This window comes from Balaenoptera acutorostrata, chromosome 14 (assembly GCF_949987535.1).
Source record: "Balaenoptera acutorostrata chromosome 14, mBalAcu1.1, whole genome shotgun sequence".
NCBI classification, from domain to species: domain Eukaryota; kingdom Metazoa; phylum Chordata; class Mammalia; order Artiodactyla; family Balaenopteridae; genus Balaenoptera; species Balaenoptera acutorostrata.
The window spans coordinates 71,632,386-71,653,724 of NC_080077.1; the positions used below are offsets into that span (position 1 = coordinate 71,632,386).

General features: G+C 39.3%; 1 long non-coding RNA gene across 1 annotated transcript in view; it reads left to right on the forward strand.

Annotated features, from left to right (window-relative positions):
* LOC130704735 (uncharacterized) overlaps positions 1-21,339 on the forward strand; it is a 209,692-nt gene that overhangs the window by 23,828 nt on the left and 164,525 nt on the right. The window contains exon 3 of the long non-coding RNA XR_009005175.1: positions 21,142-21,275. This is a non-coding gene — a long non-coding RNA (uncharacterized LOC130704735). The remainder of the gene's footprint in view (positions 1-21,141; positions 21,276-21,339) is intronic.

Genomic DNA, 21,339 nt, shown 5'->3' on the forward strand with positions numbered 1-21,339 from the left:
TGGAGCTGGGTCTTGGCGTTGAGATGGAGATCTCTGGGAGATTTTTGCTGTTTGACACTACGTGGAGCTGGGAGGTCTTTGGACCAGTGGACCAGTCTCTTGTGGACCAGTGTCCTGAACTTGGCTCTCCCACCTCAGAGGCACAGCCGTGACACCTGGCTGGAGCATCAAGAGCCTGTCATTTACACGGCTCAGAATAAAAGGGAGAAAAGAAAGTAAGAAAGAAAGAAAGAAGGAAGGAAGGAAGGAAAGAAAGGAAGAAAAGAAGAAAGAAAGAAAGAAAGAAAGAAGAAGATAAAATAAATTAACGTTATTAAAATAAAAAATGAAAAATAATTATTAAGAAAAATTTTTTTAAAAGATATTAAAAAAAAAAGAAACGGACAGACAGAACGCTAGGACAAATGGTAAAAGCAAAGCTATACAGACAAAATCACACACAGAAGCATACATATACACACTCACAAAAAGAGAAAAAGGGAAAAATATATATATATATATATCTTGCTCCCAAAGTCCACCTCCTCAATTTGGGATGATTCGTTGTTTATTCAGGTATTCCACAGATGCAGGGTACATCAAGTTGATTGTGGAGATTTAATCCGCTGCTCCTGAGGCTGCTGGGAGAGACTTCCCTTTCTCTTCTCTGTTCGCACAGCTCCTGGGGTTCAGCTTTGGATTTGGCCGCGCCTTTGCATGTAGGTCACCTGAGGGCGTCTGTTCTTCGCTCAGACAGGACGGGGTTAAAGGAGCAGCTGATTCGGGGGCTCTGTCTCACTGAGGCCGGGGGGAGGGAGGGGTTATGGATGGGGAGTCAGCCTGCGGCGGCAGAGGCCGGTGTGACTTTGTACAAGCCTCAGGTGTGTCGTGTGTTCTCCCGGGGAAGTTGTCCCTGGATCACGGGTCCCTGGCAGTGGCGGGCTGCACAGGCTTCCGGGAGGGGCGGTGTGGATAGTGACCTGTGTTTGCTCACAGGCTTCTTGGTGGTGGCAGCAGCAGCCTTAGCATCTCATACCCGTCTCTGGGGTCTGCGCTGATAACCACGGCTCACGTCCGTCTCTGGAGCTCCTTTAAGCGGCGCTCTTAATCCCCTCTCCTCGCGCACCAGGAAACAAAGAGGCAAGAAAAAGTCTCTTGCCTCTTGGGCAGCTCCAGACCTTTTCCCGGACTCCTTCCTGGCTAGCTGTGACACACTAGCCCCTTCAGGCTGTGTTCACACAGCCAACCCCAGTCCTCTCCCTGCGATCCGACCGAAGCCCGAGCCTCAGCTCCCAGCCCCCGCCCGCCCCGGCGGGTGAGCAGACAAGCCTCTCGGGCTGGTGAGTGCCGGTCAGCACCGATCCTCTGTGCAGGAATCTCTCCGCTTTGCCCTTTGCACCCCTGTTGCTGCGCTCTCTTCCGTGGCTCCGAAGCTTCCCCCCTCCGCCACCCGCAGTCTCCACCCGCGAAGGGGCTTCCTAGTGTGTGGAAACCTTTCCCCCTTCACAGCTCCCTCCCACTGGTGCAGGTCCCGTCTCTATTCTTTTGTCTCTGTTATTTCTTTTTTCTTTTGCCCTACCCAAGTACGTAGGGAGTTTCTTGCCTTTTGGGAGGTCTGAGGTCTTCTGCCAGCGTTCAGTAGGTGTTCTGTAGTTGTTCCACATATAGATGTATTTCTGATGTATTTGTGGGGAGGAAGATGATCTCCACGTCTTACTCTTCCGCCATCTTGAAGCTCCTCCTTAACTGCTTGTTTAAAAAGATTTTTCAGCACTTGAAAAATGTTGCTTTACTGTTTTTCAGCTTGTACAGCTGCAGATGAGAATTCTGTTATCATTCTTATTTTTGTTCCTTTCTACATCCTCTTGAACAACATGGGTTTGAACTGTATGGGCCTAATTGTAGATGGATTTTTTTTTTCAATAAATAAGTACCACAGTACTACACAATCCACAGTTGGTTGAATCTGTGGATGTGGAACTGATGATATGGAGGGTCGACTGTAAAATTATACATGGATTTTTTGACTATGTGGGGGGTTGCTGCCCCTAATCCCTGCATTATTCAAGGGTCAGCTGTACTTTCATTTTCCTCTAGTTGCTTTTAAATGTTTCTCTTTATTGTTGGGTTTTAGCAATCGGGTTACGATGTTCCTTGGTGTGATTTTATTTATGTATTTTTTTTGACTGCGCCACATGGCATGCGGGATCTTAGTTCCCTGACCTGTGAACCTGTGCCCCCTGCAGTGGAAGTGCGGAGTCCTAACCACTGGACAGCCAGGGAATTCCCTGGTGTGATTTTGTTTAGGTTGACTCTGCTTGCGGTTCATTGATCCTTATTCTTAGAACTGAGGGTCTATAGTTTTCATCAAACTTGAAAAATATTCAACCATTATTTCTTTAAGACTTACTTTCTCATCTCTGGGACTATAATTAAGATGTATGTTAGATCATTTGATACTCTCCCACAGTTCACTGATGCTCAATTTATTTTCAGTCCCTGTTCTCTTTGTGTTTCATTTTGGATAGTTTTCTGTTTCCAGGTCTTCAAATTTACTTATTTTTCCTTTTTCATTGTCTAACCTGCTGTTAATCCCACTCAGAATATTTTTCATTTAAGATATTATACATTTCATTTCTAGAAGTTCCATTTGTGTCTTTTTTTAATATCTTTTATTTCTTTCCTCTTTATGCTCATGCTTGCTAGTTCCATTATCTTTGTCATTTATGCATCTGTTTCTATTGATTATCTTTTTTTTGTTATGGGTTATATATTTCTACTTCTTTGAATGCTTAGCAATTTTTTTTTAAAATAGTGAATACAGAGAGATGTCAGAGGAGCTAGTTAAAGTAGCAAGTATTAAATTTATTTATTTATTTATTTATGGCTGTGTTGGGTCTTCGTTTCTGTGCGAGGGCTTTCTCTAGCTGTGGCAAGTGGGGGCCACTCTTCTTCGTGGTGTGCGGGCCTCTCACTATTGTGGCCTCTCTTGTTGCGGAGCACAGGCTCCAGGCGCGCAGGCTCAGTAATTGTGGCTCACGGGCCCAGTTGCTCCGCGGCATGTGGTATCTTCCCAGACCAGGGCTCGAACCCGTATCCCCTGCATTGGCAGGCAGACTCTCAACCACTGCACCACCAGGGAAGCCCCCGAATGCTTAGCAATTTTTGATTGGATGCTAGACATTGTAATTTTACTTTTTAGGTGTTGAGTTGTATTGTATTCTCTTAAGGAATATTGGGCTTTGTTGTGGTACACAGTTTAGTTGCTTGGGATTAATCGGATTCTTGCAAGGGTTGATTTTAAAATTTGTTAGGGTAGGTTCAGAATAGCCTTTTAGGGGCTAATTTGCTAAGGCAATACCCTTCTATAGACTCTACCCAATGACCTATGTGTTGAAAAGCCTCTGAACCCTGGTAATATGAACTATTCCCAGCCTTGTGTGAGCTTTGGTAATTGTTCAGTCTTCTGTTTTCTGGAGGTTCTTAATCAGCCTTATAGAGTTTCAGTACATTCATGGATAGATGAGAATTCAGTCAAAGATTTGAGTGGACCCTTCTGCAGATTTTTGGAGCATTCTCTCTATACGCTCTTCCCTTTATGACATTATGCTCCACAAATTATAACCTAGGTGGGAGTGGGGTAGAGAATGCACATGGTTGCACCCAGATGTGATAATCTTCAGGCTTCTGGCCCAGTTGTCTTTGGACAAGTGTTAAGAGGGAACTGTACTAGAGAGAGGAATAAGTTAAGGTGTGTGTCGTAAGAGCTTCCATTTAAAATTAACAGGAAGGAATTCCCTGGCAGTCCAGTGGTTAGGACTCATCGCTGTCACTGCCAGGGCCCTGGGTTTGACCCCTGGTCAGAGAACTAAGAGTCCACAAGCCCCATGGTGTGACCAAGAAAACAAAAAATAAAAAATAAAAAAATAACAGGACACACAACAATGCTGCTTTGAGATTTGACATGGACAAGAAAAGCACATGTCAAAGCAGTCCCGAGCAGTTGTTTTGGCACCAAGCAGGCATCCTCAGCGAGCTGGGATTTAATGGGCATTAGAAGCATCTTGTTTCTCAGATACATTGAGAAAGATTGCATACCCAGGAGCGAGGAGAGACATGGAAGTGAGGAGGAAGACTTCTTCCAGGGGTTTTTCTCCTTGCTGAGAGAGGGATTTCTCTCCTTGGGAGAGAGGACTTAGGGTCTGAGTTACCTGAATTCTGTAGGAGGCTACTGAATCAGAGAAATATTGCTCTGTTACTTTTTGGTAATTTTATAGGCTGGTGGTCTATGAAGTATTGTTTGAGATTCCCACTGGTCAAAGCATGGGCCAAAATTGAGAGACTAACAATAACTTAGATCCTGCCACATTAAGAGCTTAATTCTGATAACCATATATCAGAAAGCAGAAGAGTTACCACAAGGAAATACTGAATTAGCATAACCGTAGAGTGTTGAGAAAGGAGTTATAGGTTACCCTATTTCAAAATTGATGACAGTCTCAACTTACTTTTGGCACCAATTCTTGCTCATAATTATCTACAAGGGAAAAAAAAAGTCAAAATATATGTAAAATAAATGGTTATTTTAAAAAATTAAAATTTTAGTTTCTATTTATAAATTATAAATAAAAATAAAATATTATATAATATATGAGATTATGTATGTTCTATATAACAATTATAAATAAAATATATATTTATAATTAATTTATAATTAAAAATTATATTTGCCTTGGGTTTCTAACAAATGTTATTGGACTGAGTGATCTCAAGCCGTATGTTTTCACCAGGAAAGAACTTTCTTTGCTTTAGGAGTATGTACTTTTCTTCTATTGTTTGAGTCTGAATGGTGTTTTTGAGTGCAAAAAATGGATTGAATTTGGAGGATTGAATTGAATCTGAAATATCTGCCTATCATATATGTGTTTGCATAATGGCCATATAAATTATAAATATTGAGAACTAATGTGAAGAGGTAATTTAAGAAACAACAAATTATGATATATAAATTACGAGTTTTTTTTTTCTGGGAAACTAAAGGTTTTGTTAACTCTTTTTTCCCTTTATGTCTCCTTTTTTAGCAGAAATAAGTGATCTTTATCATCTAACAGCTCTGTGAGGGTTATAGTTTTAAAAGTATGATTTGTGCAAATATAATAATATTGTTCAGGGTTCTAGAGAAAGTAAATATCAAATAAATAATTAAAATACTCAACTGATTATAAAATTTTGTTGAAAAATATTGTTCTCTGATAAAAATAATTGACTGTGTAAATATGATTACTTAAGAGTTTAATTTTTGGTATGAATTTAAGGTGTACTTTGAATGGATACTTCTGGTTTTTAAGCCCTATTTTCTCTTTGTTAAGATTTTACTTTGAAAAATATTCAAGCTTATAGAAGAATTGCAGAAATATTATAAGGAACTCCTTATTTTTTTACACATACAATACATACCTCTATTATTATTTTTATTTTTGCTGAATCATTTAAGAGTCAGTTTATATATTTTTCTGATCCAGGTTTAAATCTAGGATCATGTGTTGCATGATATTTAGTTTTCTCCTTTATCTCATTTAGTTTGGAACAGCCGTTTTGGACTTTCATGACATTGATATTTTTGAAGAGGTACAGGTCAGTTGTTTTATAAAATGTTAATTTGGGTGTCTATGATGTTTCTTCATGATTAGATTCAAGTTACACATGATGTCATTTTGTGCCATTTACTGGTGATAATAACTTGATAAATTTCGTTAAGGTTGTTTCCACCAGCTTTCTCCTTTTTAAGTTACCATTTCTGCAATTATTAAATGATCTGTGAAGAGAATCCCTTGAAACTGTAAATATTTTGTCCTAATTACCCTTTTGCCCAATGCATTTTACCATCTACTAATGGTTCTTGCCTGAATCAATTATTATTATGATGATTATATAATGGTGATTTTCTAATTCTATTTTTTCTTTTATATTTACTATAAGAAAGAGCTTTTCCTCCTGTATTAGTTTGCTAAAGCTGCTGTAACAAAGTACCATAAACTGAGTGATGCAAACAACAGAAATTTATTGTCTCACAGTTGTGACGGCTACAAGTCTGAGATCACGGTGTCAGTAGGGTTAGTTCCTTCTGAGGACTATGAGGGAAGGATGTATTCCAGGCTTCTCTTTGGCTTGTAGATGACTGTCTTCTCTCTATGTCTCTACATTTTTTTCTCTCTATGCATGTCTTTACGTCCAAATATCCCCTTTGCATAAGAACACTAGTCATTGTGGATTAATGCCCTCCCTAATGACTTCACTTTCACTTGATTACCTCTGCAAAAACTCTATCTCCAAATAGGAGCATACTCTGAGATACTGGGGATTAGGACGTATGATTTTTTGGGGGTGATGGGACACAGTTCAACTCATAACACCTCCCCTCTTCCCCTTTATTTATTTAGCATTAGTATGGACTCATGATTTTTTCTAAATTCAGTGAGTAATAATCCATTTCTATCATTATTAATTTTAATGCTCAAATTATCCCAGATTCAGCCTAAGGATGCTTCTTTGGTCTAGTTCCTGACTTCTTCTGGCATATGGCCCTCTCATTTTTTCAGCACTTCCCTACTATCTGATCCAAGATTTTCTAGGTTCATCTTGTACTTTCCCTGCTCTAGTCCTGAAATCAGCTGTTTCTCCAGGGACCCCTGATTCTTTTTAGGGGAAAGCCCCATTTTCTTTAATTCAGACTTGGTTAGAAAACATAATGGGAGTTTGAGATTACAAGCACTAAGTAGCACTTTGCTGAGAAATGTTTGTTTTGTGGATGTTGACTTACAACCTGGAAACTAAAAACGCTTGTTAAGGAGAACTACCTCTGTTAAAGTGCTTGTTATAGAAAATTTGTGTACTTGTTCACATACATTTCTAAACTGTATTCTTCGTAATGTGTTGATTTCACCCATTATAAAATTACTATGATCTCTCAATCTATCTCTAATTAACCAGTATATAAATTACTATATAGATTCTCTTAAAATTAAACACATAGTTTAAGTGTTTATTTTTTGTAAACATTTATTTTACCCCAAATAATAAGAGACTCTAAGAGATCAACTTTACATCTCCATTTGCTGTGACTCTGCACCCGTATTGACCCTTATATCTGTCCTCACTGTCTCAGGGGAACACATGTCCTTCCCTAGGGTAAGTCCATTTACTTGAGGATTCCAGCAAAATGTGGCTCAAGCGATGGTCCTGGGACTTCAGACTGGATGAGGAGGGGCTAAAAATAATGAGAAAGTAGTGATGGTAGGCTGTGCTTATAGTGCTTATAGGCTGGCCTTGACCTCTCTTCAGAGCCATAGACCCTTATGTCTAACTGGCTCAATCTCTGTATGTCCAAATCTGAGCTCTTTGTCTTCTACTCCAAGCCTGTTCTTTTCTTTTATTCCCCGGTTTGTGACTCTGCCAGGCATTCCTCTGCCTACATCTAACAAATTATCAAGTCTGGGAGATTTCAACTCCTACAATCTTGAGTCTTTCCACTTCTCTTTATTCCCACGGCAAATACTATTATTTCAGCTCAATGTTATCTTTCACCTAGAATACCTCAAGCCTCCCAAGTGCTTCTTACTGCCCTTTAATCTGTCTATCCTCAGCACTGCCACTAGAGGGAGCTTTCTACAATGTAAATCTGATCACGTAGGAAGTCGAAAATTGATGGCTTCCATTGCCTTATGAATCGTCCTGTGGCTTACAAGGTCCTTCATGACATAGTCTCTGCTAATTGGTCCAGGTTTCTCTTTACTCCTCACTTCCTTGCACTTCATCTTCCAGCCCTACTAAAATTAATTCCGTTCATTTAATAAAGCACGTGCACTCTCTTCTAAGCCTATCTATTTAGTAATAAGTGAATGAATGCATACCATTTGTCTTTACTGATTGATAAATACATTGCACTTTATTCTCATGTGGGAAAATTTGTTTAAATTTACTTATTTTTTTGGTACGAAAATGTTAATAGCAATTTAATTCTTAATAGCCTCAAACCAGAAACAATCCAAATATACAACAGGTGAGTGCATAAACACATTATATTGTATTTATACAATAGAATAATATTCAACAATGCAAAGACATGAACTACTGATACATTAAACAACCTGGATAAATCTCAAAAAGATGCTGCTTGAAGGAAGACAGACCAAAAGCATACATAACATATGATTCTTTTTATATGAAAATCTGGAAGGGACAATTCACATATATAGTGATAGAAAGAGGGTCAATGGTTGCTGGGAGTTGGGGTAGGGTTGGAAATGGACTGGGAAAGGACAAAGAAAAAACCTTTGGAGGGGTAATGAAAATATCCTATATCTTGATTGTAATGAGACTTACACAGGTGTAAACATTTATCAAAGCCTATTGAATAGTATAGTTAAAATATGTGCATCTAATTATATGTATGTTATACACCAGTGAAATCATTTTTTAAAATAGATCTTTATTGGAGTATAATTGCTTCACAATACTGTGTTAGTTTCTGTTGTACACCAAAGTGAATCAGCCATATGCATACATATGTGCCCATATCCCCTCCCTCTTGAGCCTCCCTCCCATCCTCCCTTTCCCACCCCTCTAAGTCATCGCAAAGCACCAAGCTGATCTCCCTGTGCTATGCTGCTGCTTCCCACTAGGGAATTTTATCTCTTTTTTTTTTTTTTTTAAGATTGATTGATTGATTGATTGATTGATTGCTATGTTGGGTCTTCGTTTCTGTGCTAGGGCTTTCTCTAGTTGCGGCGAGCGGGGGCCACTCTTCATCGCGGTGCGCGGGCCTCTCACTATCGTGGCCTCTCTTGTTGCGGAGCACAGGCTTCAGACGCGCAGGCTCAGTAGTTGTGGCTCACGGGCCTAGTTGCTCCGCGGCATGTGGGATCTTCCCAGACCAGGGCTCGAGCCCGTGTCCCCTGCATTAGCAGGCAGATTCTCAACCACTGCGCCACCAGGGAAACCCCCCACTAGGGAATTTTACATTCGGTAGTGTATATATGTTGATGCTACTCTCGCTTCGCCCCAGCTTCCCCTCCCACCCCATGTCCTCAAGTCCATTCTCTATGTCTACATCTTTATTCCTGCCCTGCAACTAGGTTCATCAGTACCACTTTTTATTTTTTTTGGTTCCATATATATGCATTAGCATACGGTATTCGTTTTTCTCTTTCTGACTTACTTCACTCTGTATGACAGACTCTAGGTCCATCCACCACACTACAAATAACTCAATTTCGTTTCTTTTAATGGCTGAGTAATATTCCATTGTATGTATGTGCCACATCTTCTTTATCCATTAATCTGTTGATGGACACTTAGGTTGCTTCCATGTCCTGGCTATTGAAAATAGTGCTGCAATGAACACTGTGGTGCATGTCTCTTTTTGAATTATGGTGTTCTCAGGGTATATGCCCAGTAGTGGGATTGCTGGGTCATATGGTAGTTCTAGTTTTAGTTTTCTTAGGAACCTCCATACTGTTTTCCATAGTGGTTGTATCAATTTACATTCCCACCAACAGTGCAGGAGGGTTCCCTTTTCACCACACCCTTTCCAACATTTATTGTTTCTAGATTTTTTGATAATGGCCATTCTGACCAACGTGAGGTGATATCTCATTGTAGTTTTGATTTGCATTTCTCTAATAATTAGTGATGTTGAGCATCTTTTCATGTGCCTCTTGGCCATCTGTATGTCTTCCTTGGTGAAATATCTATTTAGGTCTTCCACCCATTTTTTAACTGGATTGTTTGATTTTTTGATATTGAGCTCCATGAGCTGTTTGTGTATTTTGGAGATTAATCCTTTGTCTGTTTTTTCATTTGCAAATATTTTCTCCCATTCTGAGGGTTGTCTTTTTGTCTTGTTTATGGTTTCCTTTGCTTTGCAAAAAAAGTTTAATTAAGTCCTATTTGTTTATTTTTGTTTTTATTTCCATTACTCTAAGAGGTGGGTCAAAAAAGATCTTGCTGTGGTTTATGTCAAAGTGTTTTTCCTATGTTTTCCTCTAAGAGTTTTATAGTGTCTGGTCTTACATGTAGGTCTTTAATCCATTTGGAGTTTATTTTTGTGTCTGGTGTTGGGTAGTGTTCTAATTTCATTCTTTTACATGTAGCTGTCCAGTTTTCCCAGCACCACTTATTGAAGAGACTGTCTTTTCTCCATTGTATGTTCTTGCCTCCTTTGTCATTAACTAGGTGCCCATATGTGTGTGGGTTTATCTCTGGGCATTGTATCCTATAACATTGATATGTGTTTCTGTTTTTGTGCCAGTACCATACTGTCTTCATTACTGTAGGTTTGTGGTATAGTTTGAAGTCGGGGAGCCTGATTCCTCCAACTCCGTTTTTCTTTCTCAAGATTGCTTTGGCTATTTGGGGTCTTTTGTGTTTCCAAACAAATTGTAAAATTTTTTGTTCTAATTCTGTGAAGAATGCCATTGGTAATTTGATAGGGATTGCATTGAATGTGTAGATTGCTTTGGGTAGTATAGTCATTTTCACAATATTGATTCTTCCAATCCAAGAACATGGTATATTTTTCCATCTGTTTATGTCACCTTCGATATCTTTCATCAGTGTTTTATAGTTTTCTGAGTACAAGTCTTTTGCCTCCTTAGGCAGGTTTATTCCTAGGTATTTTATTCTTTTTGTTGTGATGGTAAGTGGGATTGTTTCCTTAATTTCTCTTTCTGATTTTTCGTTGTTGGTGTATAGGAATGCCAGAGATTTCTGTGCATTAATTTTGTATCCTGCAACCTTACCAAATTCATTGATTAGTTCTAGTAGCTTTCTGGTGGCATCTTTAGGATTTTCTATGTATAGTATCATGTCATCTGCAAACAGTGACAGTTTTACTTCTTCTTTTCTGATCTGGATTCCTTTTATTTCTTTTTCTTCTCTGATTGCTGTGGCTAGGACTTCCAAAACTATGTTGAATAAGAGTGGTGGGAGTGGGCATCCTTGTCTTGTCCCTGATCTTAGTGGAAATGCTTTCAGTTTTTCACCATTGAGTATGATGCTTGCTGTGGGTTTGTCATATATGGCCTTTATTATGTCAAGGTAGGTTCCCTCTATGCCCATTTTCTGGAGCGTTTTTTGTCATAAATCGGTGTTGAATTTTGTCAAAAGCTTTTTCTGCATCTACTGAGAAGATCATATGGTTTTTATTCTTCAGTTTGTTAGTATGGTGTATCACATTGTTGATTTGTGTATATTGAAGAATCCTTGCATCCCTGGGATAAATCCCACTTGATCATGGTGTATGATCCTTTTAATGTGTTGTTGGATTCTGTTTGCTAGTATTTTGTTCAAGACTTTTGCAGCTGTGTTCATCAGTGATATTGGTCTATAATTTTCTCTTTTTTTGTGATATTTTTTCTGGTTTTGGTATCAGGGTGATGGTGGCTTTGTAGAATGAATTTAGGAGTGTCCCTCCCTCTGCAATTTTTTGGAAAAGTTTGAGAAGTATTGGTGTTAGCTCTTCTCTAAATGTTTGATAGAGTTCGCCTGTGAAGCTATCTGATCCTGGACTTTTGTTTGTTGGAAGATTTTTAATTAGTGTTTCAAGTTCATTACTTGTGATAGGTCTGTTTATATTTTCTAATTCTTCCTGTTTCAGTCTTGGAAAATTGTACCTTTCCAAGATTTTGTCCATTTCTTCATGGTTGTTCATTTTATTGGCATATAGTTGTTTGTAGTAGTCTCTTATAATCCTTTGTATTTCTGTGGTGTCAGTTGTGATTTCTCCTTTTTCATTTCTAATTTTATTGATTTGTGTCATCTCCCTTTTTTTCTTGATGAGTCTGGCTAATGGTTTATCAATTTTGTTTATCTTCTCAAAGAACCATCTTTTCATTTTATTGATCTTTGCTATTGTTTTCTTCATTTCTATTTCATTTATTTCTACTCTGATCTTTATGATTTCTTTCCTTCTACTGATTTTGGGTTATCTCTGTTCTTCTTTCTCTAGTTGTTTTAAGTGTAGGGTTAGATTGTTTATTTGAGATTTTTCTTGTTTCTTGAGATGAGATTGAATTGCTATAAACTTTCCTCTTAGAACTGCTTTTGCTTCATCCCATAGGTTTTGGGTCGTCGTGTTTTCATTGTCACTTGTTTCTATGTATCTTTTTATTTCTTCCTTGATTTCTTTAGTGATCTCTTGGTTATTTAGTAGTGCACTATTTAACCTCCATATATTTGGGTTTTTTACAATTTTTTTCCTGTAATTGATTTCCAGTCTCATAGCATTGTGAGATGCTTGATACAATTTCAATTCTTTTGAATTTTCCGAGGCTTGATTTGTGATGCAGGATGTGATCTATCCTGGAGAATGTTCTGTGTGCACTTGAGAAGAAAGTGTATTCTGCCACTTTTGGATGGAATGTTCTATAAATATCAATTAAATCTATCTGGTCTATTGTGTGATTTAAAGCTTGTGTTTCCTTATGTATTTTCATTTTGGATGATCTGTCCATTGGTGTAAGTGGGGTGTTAAAGTCCCCTACTCTTATTGTGTTACTGTTGATTTCTCCTTTCATGGCTGTTAGCATTTGCCTTATGTATTGAGGTGCTCCTATGTTGGGTGCATAAACATTTATTTTTATATCTTCTTCTTCGATTGATCCTTTGATCATTATGTAGTGTCCCTCCTTATGTCTTGTAACAGTCTTATTTTAAAGTCTATTTTATCTGATACAAATATTGCTACTCCAGCTTTCTTTTGATTTCCATTTGCATGGAATATCTTTTTCCATCCCTTCACTTTCAGTCTGTTTGTGTCCCTACTTCTGAAGTGGGTCTCTGGTTGACAGCATATATATGGGTCTTGTTTTTGTATCCATTTAGCAAGCCTGTGTCTTTTAGTTGGGACATTTAATCCATTTACATTCAATGTTATTATCAATATGTATGTTTCTATTACCATTTTCTTAATTGTTTTGGGTTTGTTCTTGTGGGTCTTTTTCTTCTCTTGTGTTTCCTGCCTAGAGAAGTTTCTTTAGCATTTGTTGTAAAGCTGGTTTGGTGGTGCTGAATTCTCTTAGCTTTTGCTTGTCTGTAAAGCTTTTGATTTCTCTGTCGAATCTGAATGAGATCCTTGCTGGGTAGAGTAATCTTGGTTGTAGGTTTTTCTCTTTCATCACTTTAGGTATATCCTGCCACTCCCTTTTGGCCTGCAGAGTTTCTGCTGAAAAATCAGTTGATAACCTTAGGGGGATTCCTTTGTATGTTATTTTTTGTTTTTCCCTGGCTGCTTTTAATATTTTTGCTTTGAATTTAATTTTTGTTAGTTTGATTGATATGTGTCTTGGTGTGTTTTTTCTAGGGTTTATCCTGTATGGGACTCTCTGTGCTTCCTGGACTTGGGTGACTATTTCCTTTCCCATGTTAGGGAAGTTTTCCACTATAATCTCTTCAAATATTTTCTCAGACCCTTTCTTTTCCCCTGCTTCTTCTGGGACCCCTGTGATTCAAATGTTGGTGCATTTAGTGTTGTCCCAGAGGTCTCTGAGATTGTCTTCAGTTCTCTTCATTGTTTTTTCTTTATTCTGCTCCTTGGCAGTTATTTCCACCATTTTGTCTTCTGCCTCACTTATTCGTTCTTCTGCCTCAGTTATTCTGTTATTGATTCCTTCTAGTGTATTTTTCATTTCAGTTATTGTGTTGTTCTTCTCTGTTTGTTCTTTAGTTCTTCTAGATCTTTGTTAAACATTTCATGTGTTTTCTCAATCCGTGCCTCCATTTTATTTCCAAGATTCTGGATCATATTTACTATCATTACTCTGAATTCTTTTTCAGGTAGATTGCCTATTTCCTCTTCATTTATTTGGTCTTGTAGGTTTTTACCTTGCTCCTTCATCTGTGACATATTTTTTTGCTGTCTGTTTTTTTTGAGTGGGATTGTGTTCCTATCTATTGGCCGTTTGGCCTGAGGATTCCAACACTGGAGTTTGTAGGCTGTTTGGTAGAGCTGGGTCTTGGTGCTGAGATGAGGACCTTCATGAGACCTCACTCCAATGAATATTCCTTGGGGTCTGAGGTTCTCTGTTAGTCCAGTGGTTTGGACTTGGAGGTCCCACTGCAGGAGCCTTGGCCTGACTCCCAGCTTGTGAACCAAGATCCTGCAAGCTGCGTGGGGTGGCAAAAAAAAAAAAGAGAGAGAACAATAACAAAGTAAAAAATAAAATTAGACTAGGAGACTAGCAGATATGTTAGAAAGAATATAAAAATTAAAATATAGATAAATCAACAACCAGAAGGTACAACAGTACTACAATAGTAAAAAAAAGGAGGGAAAAGAAAAAATAGAAAAGTGGGGAAAGGCCTTGACTGTGGAGGGCGGGTCCTAAGCAAGGGCGAGGTTTTGGTGGTAGGTGGGGCCAATACTCAGGACCCACAGGGCTGGAAAAGGCCCTGAGGGCTATGGGGGGTGGGGCTTAGGCTCAACTGAACAGTAGGGGCCCAGGCATGCCCCCCACCCTGGTCTCAGAGGGCGGGGGACCTCACCTGGGAGCCCAGCAGGCTTCCTGTGCTCGAGTGGGCCAGGCAAATGCACTCCTCTCAAAGGGCCTCTCCTGCCTGCCTCTCCTGATCTCCGCAGCCTCCCTCCTATGCCCCCAGGACCAATGCAGCCGTCGGGAGGGGGTGGCCTTGGAAGGAAGGGGACTGGCCTGGGAGCTCAGCAAGCTCCCTGGGCCCAAGTGGGCGGGGCAAATGCCCTCCACTCCTCTCTTACTCCTCCCAGAGGGCCCCTCCCACCTGCCTCTCCTCATCTCCCTGGGCTCAGGGGCGCTGATCCTGTCCGACCTCCACTTCTCCTCTCCCCTCAGTACCCCCATGTCCTAACGGTTCACTTGGGGTTCTTCCCGTCTCCTTTGGCATCAGTGTCCCCCACCAGTGGCCAGCAGGTGCCCTAGTTGTGGGGAGATGCTAACTCGGGCATCTTCGCACACCACCATCTTGACTCCGGCCCCTACAGTTACTTATGATATCATGTGTATGATACAGTAAGACTCATGCATATTTCCTTTAAAAATGTGTGCTCCTTGGAATGTACCTACATTCAGAGTTCTAGGAACTAAAGGTCAGATAGCCAAATAACCTTCAAATAAAGTAGTTTGATTAGGTCATTCTGACTTATAAAAAATTTTTTTATTGAAGTGTAGCTGATTTACCATGTTGTGTTAATTTTTGCTGTACAGCAAAGTGACTCAGTTGTTATACATATATATATTCTTTCTTATATTCTTTTCTATTCTGGTTTATCACAGGATATTGAATATAGTTCCCTGTGCTATACAGTAGGACCTTGTTGTTTATCCATCCTATGTATACTAGTTTGTATTTGCTAATCCCAAGTCCAAATCCTTCCCTCCCCCAACCCCTCACCCTGCTTCTTGGCAACCACAAGTCTGTTCTCTTCATTTGTGAGTCTGTTTCTGCTTTGTAGAAATGTTCATTTGTGTCATATTTTAGATTCCATATATAAGTGATATCATATGGTGTTTGTCTTTTTCTTTCTGACTTACTTTGCTTAGTATGATAATCTCTAGATCCATCTGTGTTGCTGCAGATGGCATTATTTCATTCTTTTTTATGGCTGAGTAATATTCCATTATATATATATATATATATAAATATATATAAATATATATAAAAAATATATATATATAAATATATATAATACACACACACACACACACACCACATCTTCTTTATCCATTCATCCATCGATGGACATTTAGGTTGTTTCCATGTCTCGGCTATTGTAAATAGTGCTGCTATGAACACGGGGTGCATGTATCTTTTCAAATTATAGTTTTGTCTGGGTATTTGCCCAGGAGTGGGATAGCTGGGTCATATGGCAACTCTATTTTTAGTTTTTTGAGGAACCTCCATATTGTTTTCCATAGTGGCTGTACCAGCTTACATTTCCACTAGCAGTGTAGGAGGGTTCCCTTTTCCCTCTCCAACATTTATTATTTGTAGACTTTTTGATGATGGCCATTCTGACCAGTGTGAGGTGGTACCTCATTGTAGTTTTGATTTGCATTTCTCTAATAATTAGCGATGATGAGCATCTTTTCATGTGCCTGTTGGCCACCTGTATGTCTTCTTTGGAGAAATGTCTATTTAAGTCTTCTGCTCACTTTTCGATTGGGTTGTTTGTTTTTTTGTTATTGAGTTGTATGAGCTGTTTGTATATTTTGGAAATTAAGCCCTTGTCGGTTGCATCATTTGCAAATATTTTCTCCCAGTCCATAGGTTGTCTTCTTGTTTTGTTTATAGTTTCCTTTGCTGCACAGGAGCTTGTCAGTTTGATTAGGTCACATTTGTTTATTTTTGCTTTTATTTCTATTGCCTTGGGAGACTGGCCTAAGAAGACATTGGTATGGTCATTCTGACTTTAAGGTGGGAGAATTGATATAACATTTATGCTGTCACTTCTCCATCCTGCCAGATATTGCTAATCAACCATGGCACTCTTTTTTAAAGAGCTCAGACTCAAGCTAACAAGCCTCATTAGCACTCCAGGAAGCCACTGCCAGTAGGAGGGGCTCCTAAGATGAAACCTCTTAGCCATTTGCGTGTGTGGGTATGGTAAGAAATTTTGCACTGGGGACTTGAGGATAAATGAGCCCAAGGAAGTGAATTTTTACTTGAATTTCATTTCTGTCTCATTTCTTCCAATGAGAACATGATAATTTGCTGCATATATATATATATTCAACCTTAGAGGAATCCCAGTCCAGATCTCTTTAAACAGGGTATGCATACCCCTGAGGGGGCTTGAAGACTTTCTAGGGGTACACGGCTTCGACAGCTTTAAGGAGATCATTTTGTAGATGTTTAGTTTCCATGTGTTGCTTGCTCAAGCTGATCTGTCTGAGACCCGCTCCTGCAGTCAGGTTTTGTCTTTTCCTTCCTTCCTTTTCACACTTGACTGTCTCCTACTTTGCAAAAGAAATGTGCACCCATCTGAATCTTATGAGGCATTTCCCAGACTATAAAAAAACTTAGGGACGCTGAACAGAGGGATGTTTGAAACGTAGAGCTCCTGAATGACAGCCCCTGGGTTTGGTTAAAAAAAGAAAAAGAGAGAGAGGGAAATTTTTTTTTAAAATGGCAGAGAGCAATGCTTGATTTCATCGAGGTCATAAGCTCATGAAAAGGCTCTGTGCCCACCTGTCTCTGTCTACACATGTTAGAATTAGGATTCAGAAATAAAAGGTTTTGTGGAGCACATATTGACATTTTTACTTAAATCGAAAAATGAAGCTGGACTTTTTATGGCAAAAATTAGTGACTTGACTAATTGGTTTGACAATTAGGACTGGCTTTGCCAAAGAGGTTTTATCAATTGCAGATACGTTTTGTTAATTGAATGGGCTAAATCTGCAACTCCAAGTATATTTTTAAATATATGTAAATCTCACACATAATATGCAATATACAAGAAATTGTATCTTTGTAACTATTACATTTGAGATAAGAATTTAGGTTCAACTTAAAAATATATGAGGAGAGATATAATTTTTCAAAATTGTGTTGCCAAGTAAGTTGACAATATTTTAGGTAGATTGGAAAGCAAAGCTTCAAGTTTAATATCCTATAATAATTTTAAAACAACAAAATTATGCTTTGAATAATAGGGCTTGAGCATTTTCAGAGACCGTAAAGACCCCTTCAACTTAACAAAGAGAAAACTAGGGTGCAGAAAAGTCCATGAATAGCCCACACCCATACTCTAAGTTAGGGGGAGGCCTTATCTGTTTCTCCTAATTTGTCAGAGTACTGCCTATTACATTCCTTATAAAAGGCCTATAAAATGGCATTGGCATTTCACAAATGATGATACAAGGGAGCATGAATATATTATAAAGTGCAGGGAGCACACATGCATACAGCTCTACTGTGTCGTAAATTTAGTCTAGTAATGATAAAATATGTTTGATAAACATTAATTGAGCATTTAATTAACACTATGTTTTTCTTACCTTCTTAACATTTAGAAGGGCTTTTAGAAATTATTTTTATAGTGCGGTTCTTTTAAAATGTCATCTAGGGAGCCTTGGATCAATTTTTCTTTTTCTTTCAATAATTTTCCCTTTGGCAAATAAAGGCATTCCAAGCTGTTACAAATGTCATTAGTTTACCAATTAGCCATCATAATACCTTGTAGAAAAAAGAGCCCTAGTCTCAGGAAATAGGTGTCCTGGACCCTAGTCTTACATCTATTGCTAATCTGTTGTGTGACCTTAGGCCTCAGTGTGTGTGTGTGTGTGTGTGTGTGTGTGTGTGTGTGTGTGTGTGTGTGTGTGTGTGAGATTAGTTGTCAGGGTGTTGAATAGGTTTCACTCTGAAGACCAACTCTAATTGCTGATAATTTCTTAGAGTTTTGCATAGCAAATGATCCTAGGGCTACTTCTGGCATTTGTGGGAAAGAGTGCTAGGATGGGTTTAGAATATCTATTATGGGCATCAATGAGGGATGTTATATATTTATCAACCAAAGTGATAAAAAGAATTATGTTGTCAGGATTTAGTTTTCTGGCACATGGGGAGTGTATATGTGTTTCTTCCTTCTAAATAGAGGTTAATTAAACAAAATAAAAAGTCAAGAGCAGTCATATTCCTTTAATTACTGTTGGAGAGGTGTCCATTAAGAGTTTTCGAAAATAACTGGCAAGATCACCTCACCATTGCCCTAGATTTACAGCTCACAAGAGATCTACTGAGGAGAATTAGAAATGCATTTATAGGCAGTTGAAGGAAGGCCAATGAAGCTGTCATTTGGGGGTCAATTCAGTTGTAAGTAGAGCCTCCTAGGAAAAGCATCTTGATTGAGTCACTATTTCTATTGTTTGTCCCATTCCCTTGCAGGTCTAGGAATAAGATTTGTGTGGTTAAGCCAGAGATTACTGTCTCTTGATGACAGACTCACTGCTGTTACATTCACATGCATCTCATGTACAACAACATTATATTCAGTTTATGCTGGGACCCATTATATTCAGTTTATTCAGACCTTTTGTGAATCTCTTATCCAAGATATGCACTTCCAATATCAAAGTATCTGGGAAGTGAGCTTAGTACTGATCAGAAGATGAGCATGAAATTATCTTCATGCTCATGAAGTAGAAGTAGAGTGTGTTGAAGAAGCATTAAAAAGGTTCAAATGGTATACTGGACACTTGGCTTAAAGGGCAATGTACTATAATCAGTAGGGGACTTTTCCTTTTTTTCTTAGAATGTTGTATAGCACATCTATGTGACTGCATGATGATTAAATCATATTCCCGTGAGTCATAATTTTTGTGTTTGTGGAACTTGAGGAGGATAGCATCAGGGCTGAAAAAGTCGGTGATGCCCTCATTCATCTGGAGACTGTACTGTAGCTAGTGGGTGGGCGCTGTGTGACACAGAATTCCAAGAATTTCCACATGAAGAGAAGATAATAAAGGCAATCTTCAAGTATAAACATTCCAAAATGGAAGCAATAGACTTGTATGCCAGTCTGTTTCCTTCTTTTCTCCTTTTTATGGGATGTGAAATATTATGGTAAATGGGAGGCTGAACTGGGAATGTGTAATGTGTAGGGGTTGTTATCTATGTAAATTCATCAAAGGTGGGTCTTTGGGTCTGTAGCTGAGATGCTACATTGCATACTGTGCTTGGCAGACTCCTAGGAACCCACGTTGAAACCGGGAATCAAACTGAAGGAGTAACAGTGGGCTAGGATTCTGAAATCCCTTGTGACATTGACTGCTGATTGCTCTTTATTAGCCATTCTCCACTTTATTTTGCAGCATCCCTCTCCAGCCAGTTTTTGAGGAGCAGGTGGTTCCCTAGCTAGAGAACACATGTGAGTCAAGGTGTGGCCACGTAAATAAGTTTAAGCCAATGGGATGTGAGCAGAGATGTGTGTAATTTCTAGTTCATCTCCTTAGAGAGCACCTCTTTGCCTTGGGTGGTCTCTTCCCCCTTGTCTGCTGGCTGTGAAATGCTGACAACTGGAACAACCTGGAAGGCAGGTGTCACCAGTGGCACAGCCACCCTACAAGCTCTAGACTGCCTGTGGGAAAGTAGTGAACTTCATTCTTATTATAAGTCACTCTGTTTGGGGGCCTTTTGTTACAGCGGCTAACTAATACAGAAAATGGTATCCAGAAGTGAGGTCCTACATAAAAATAACTAAAACAATGCTCAGTAGTCTGGCAGTGGGTTGCAGGACAACAGAAACTGCATGTTCTCGTGCTGCTGACTATAGGCTGTTGAAAAATATTCGGTAAAATTTAGCCTACAATAGCTTGAAAGATGACGCACTTACTGAGTCTGTTGGTCTAGGTTAACTACATGGAAAAACTCATGTAGTTTGATGTTTATCGGCTTTTTCTTGCTGGTTTTTACAAAGGAGAGATGAAAGCAGACAGGATTAACCCATTTTGGAAGCAGAGATGGAAAGAAATATAAATCTGCTAAAGGAAAGTCCCTCTGCCTATGACCTGCAGGTTAAATTTGGGGATTCACGGGGTTGGAAAAGTCAATTCTTCTGTAGCAAACTTCTGATGATAAAACTGTCATTCAGTACTTTTCTCACAAACCTGTTAAGACACCACATCCAGACCAGGGAGCAACTCAGAGGCAAGGATCTGATTAAGGGCACTGCTTTCCTTCCCAAGCTGACTGTTTCAAGTGGCCTCAGGGTAACAGTCATGAAACTGAGGAAGTACAGCGAGCAGTAAATAAAAGGAAGAGTCACTCAGCTTAAGAACTGTGCCCTAAGGAGAACTTTAGGAATGGTTATCGTACTTGGAACATGGCGGAAGCAAGCGCACAAGAGCCTATCACAATTTTGAGGGAATTGTTCTGCCAGAGAAACCACAAGTCTGGCCTTCAAAAGCTTACGATTATTCTAAAGCAGCCCTCCCTACCTTCCAAACCTGTACCAGCAGAAAGCTGGAGTATTTGCCAGTGACCACTTCTCTGACTATGGGGTCACCATGATGGCGAGTGAGAGAAAACCATGCAGAGAGCAATGCCAGTGACCACAGAGAATACCTGACAAGGGGGTGTCTCCTGATGAACAGAACCACGTTCCAACCAAGAGAATTTCTATCCTTCCAGGACAGCGGGGTCTCCATAAATCCCACCCAGCAGGGTTCATCATTGCTGAGGACCATTCACTGCTGTGTGTGTACCATCCTTTTACGACTAGGAGATGTTATGGCAGCTATCCTGTTCCGTCTCTACTATTGCCTGTGAGTACATATTTGTGTGTGTGCGCGCGCGCGCGGGACTGAAAAAAGGGGAGAGGGAGAGACT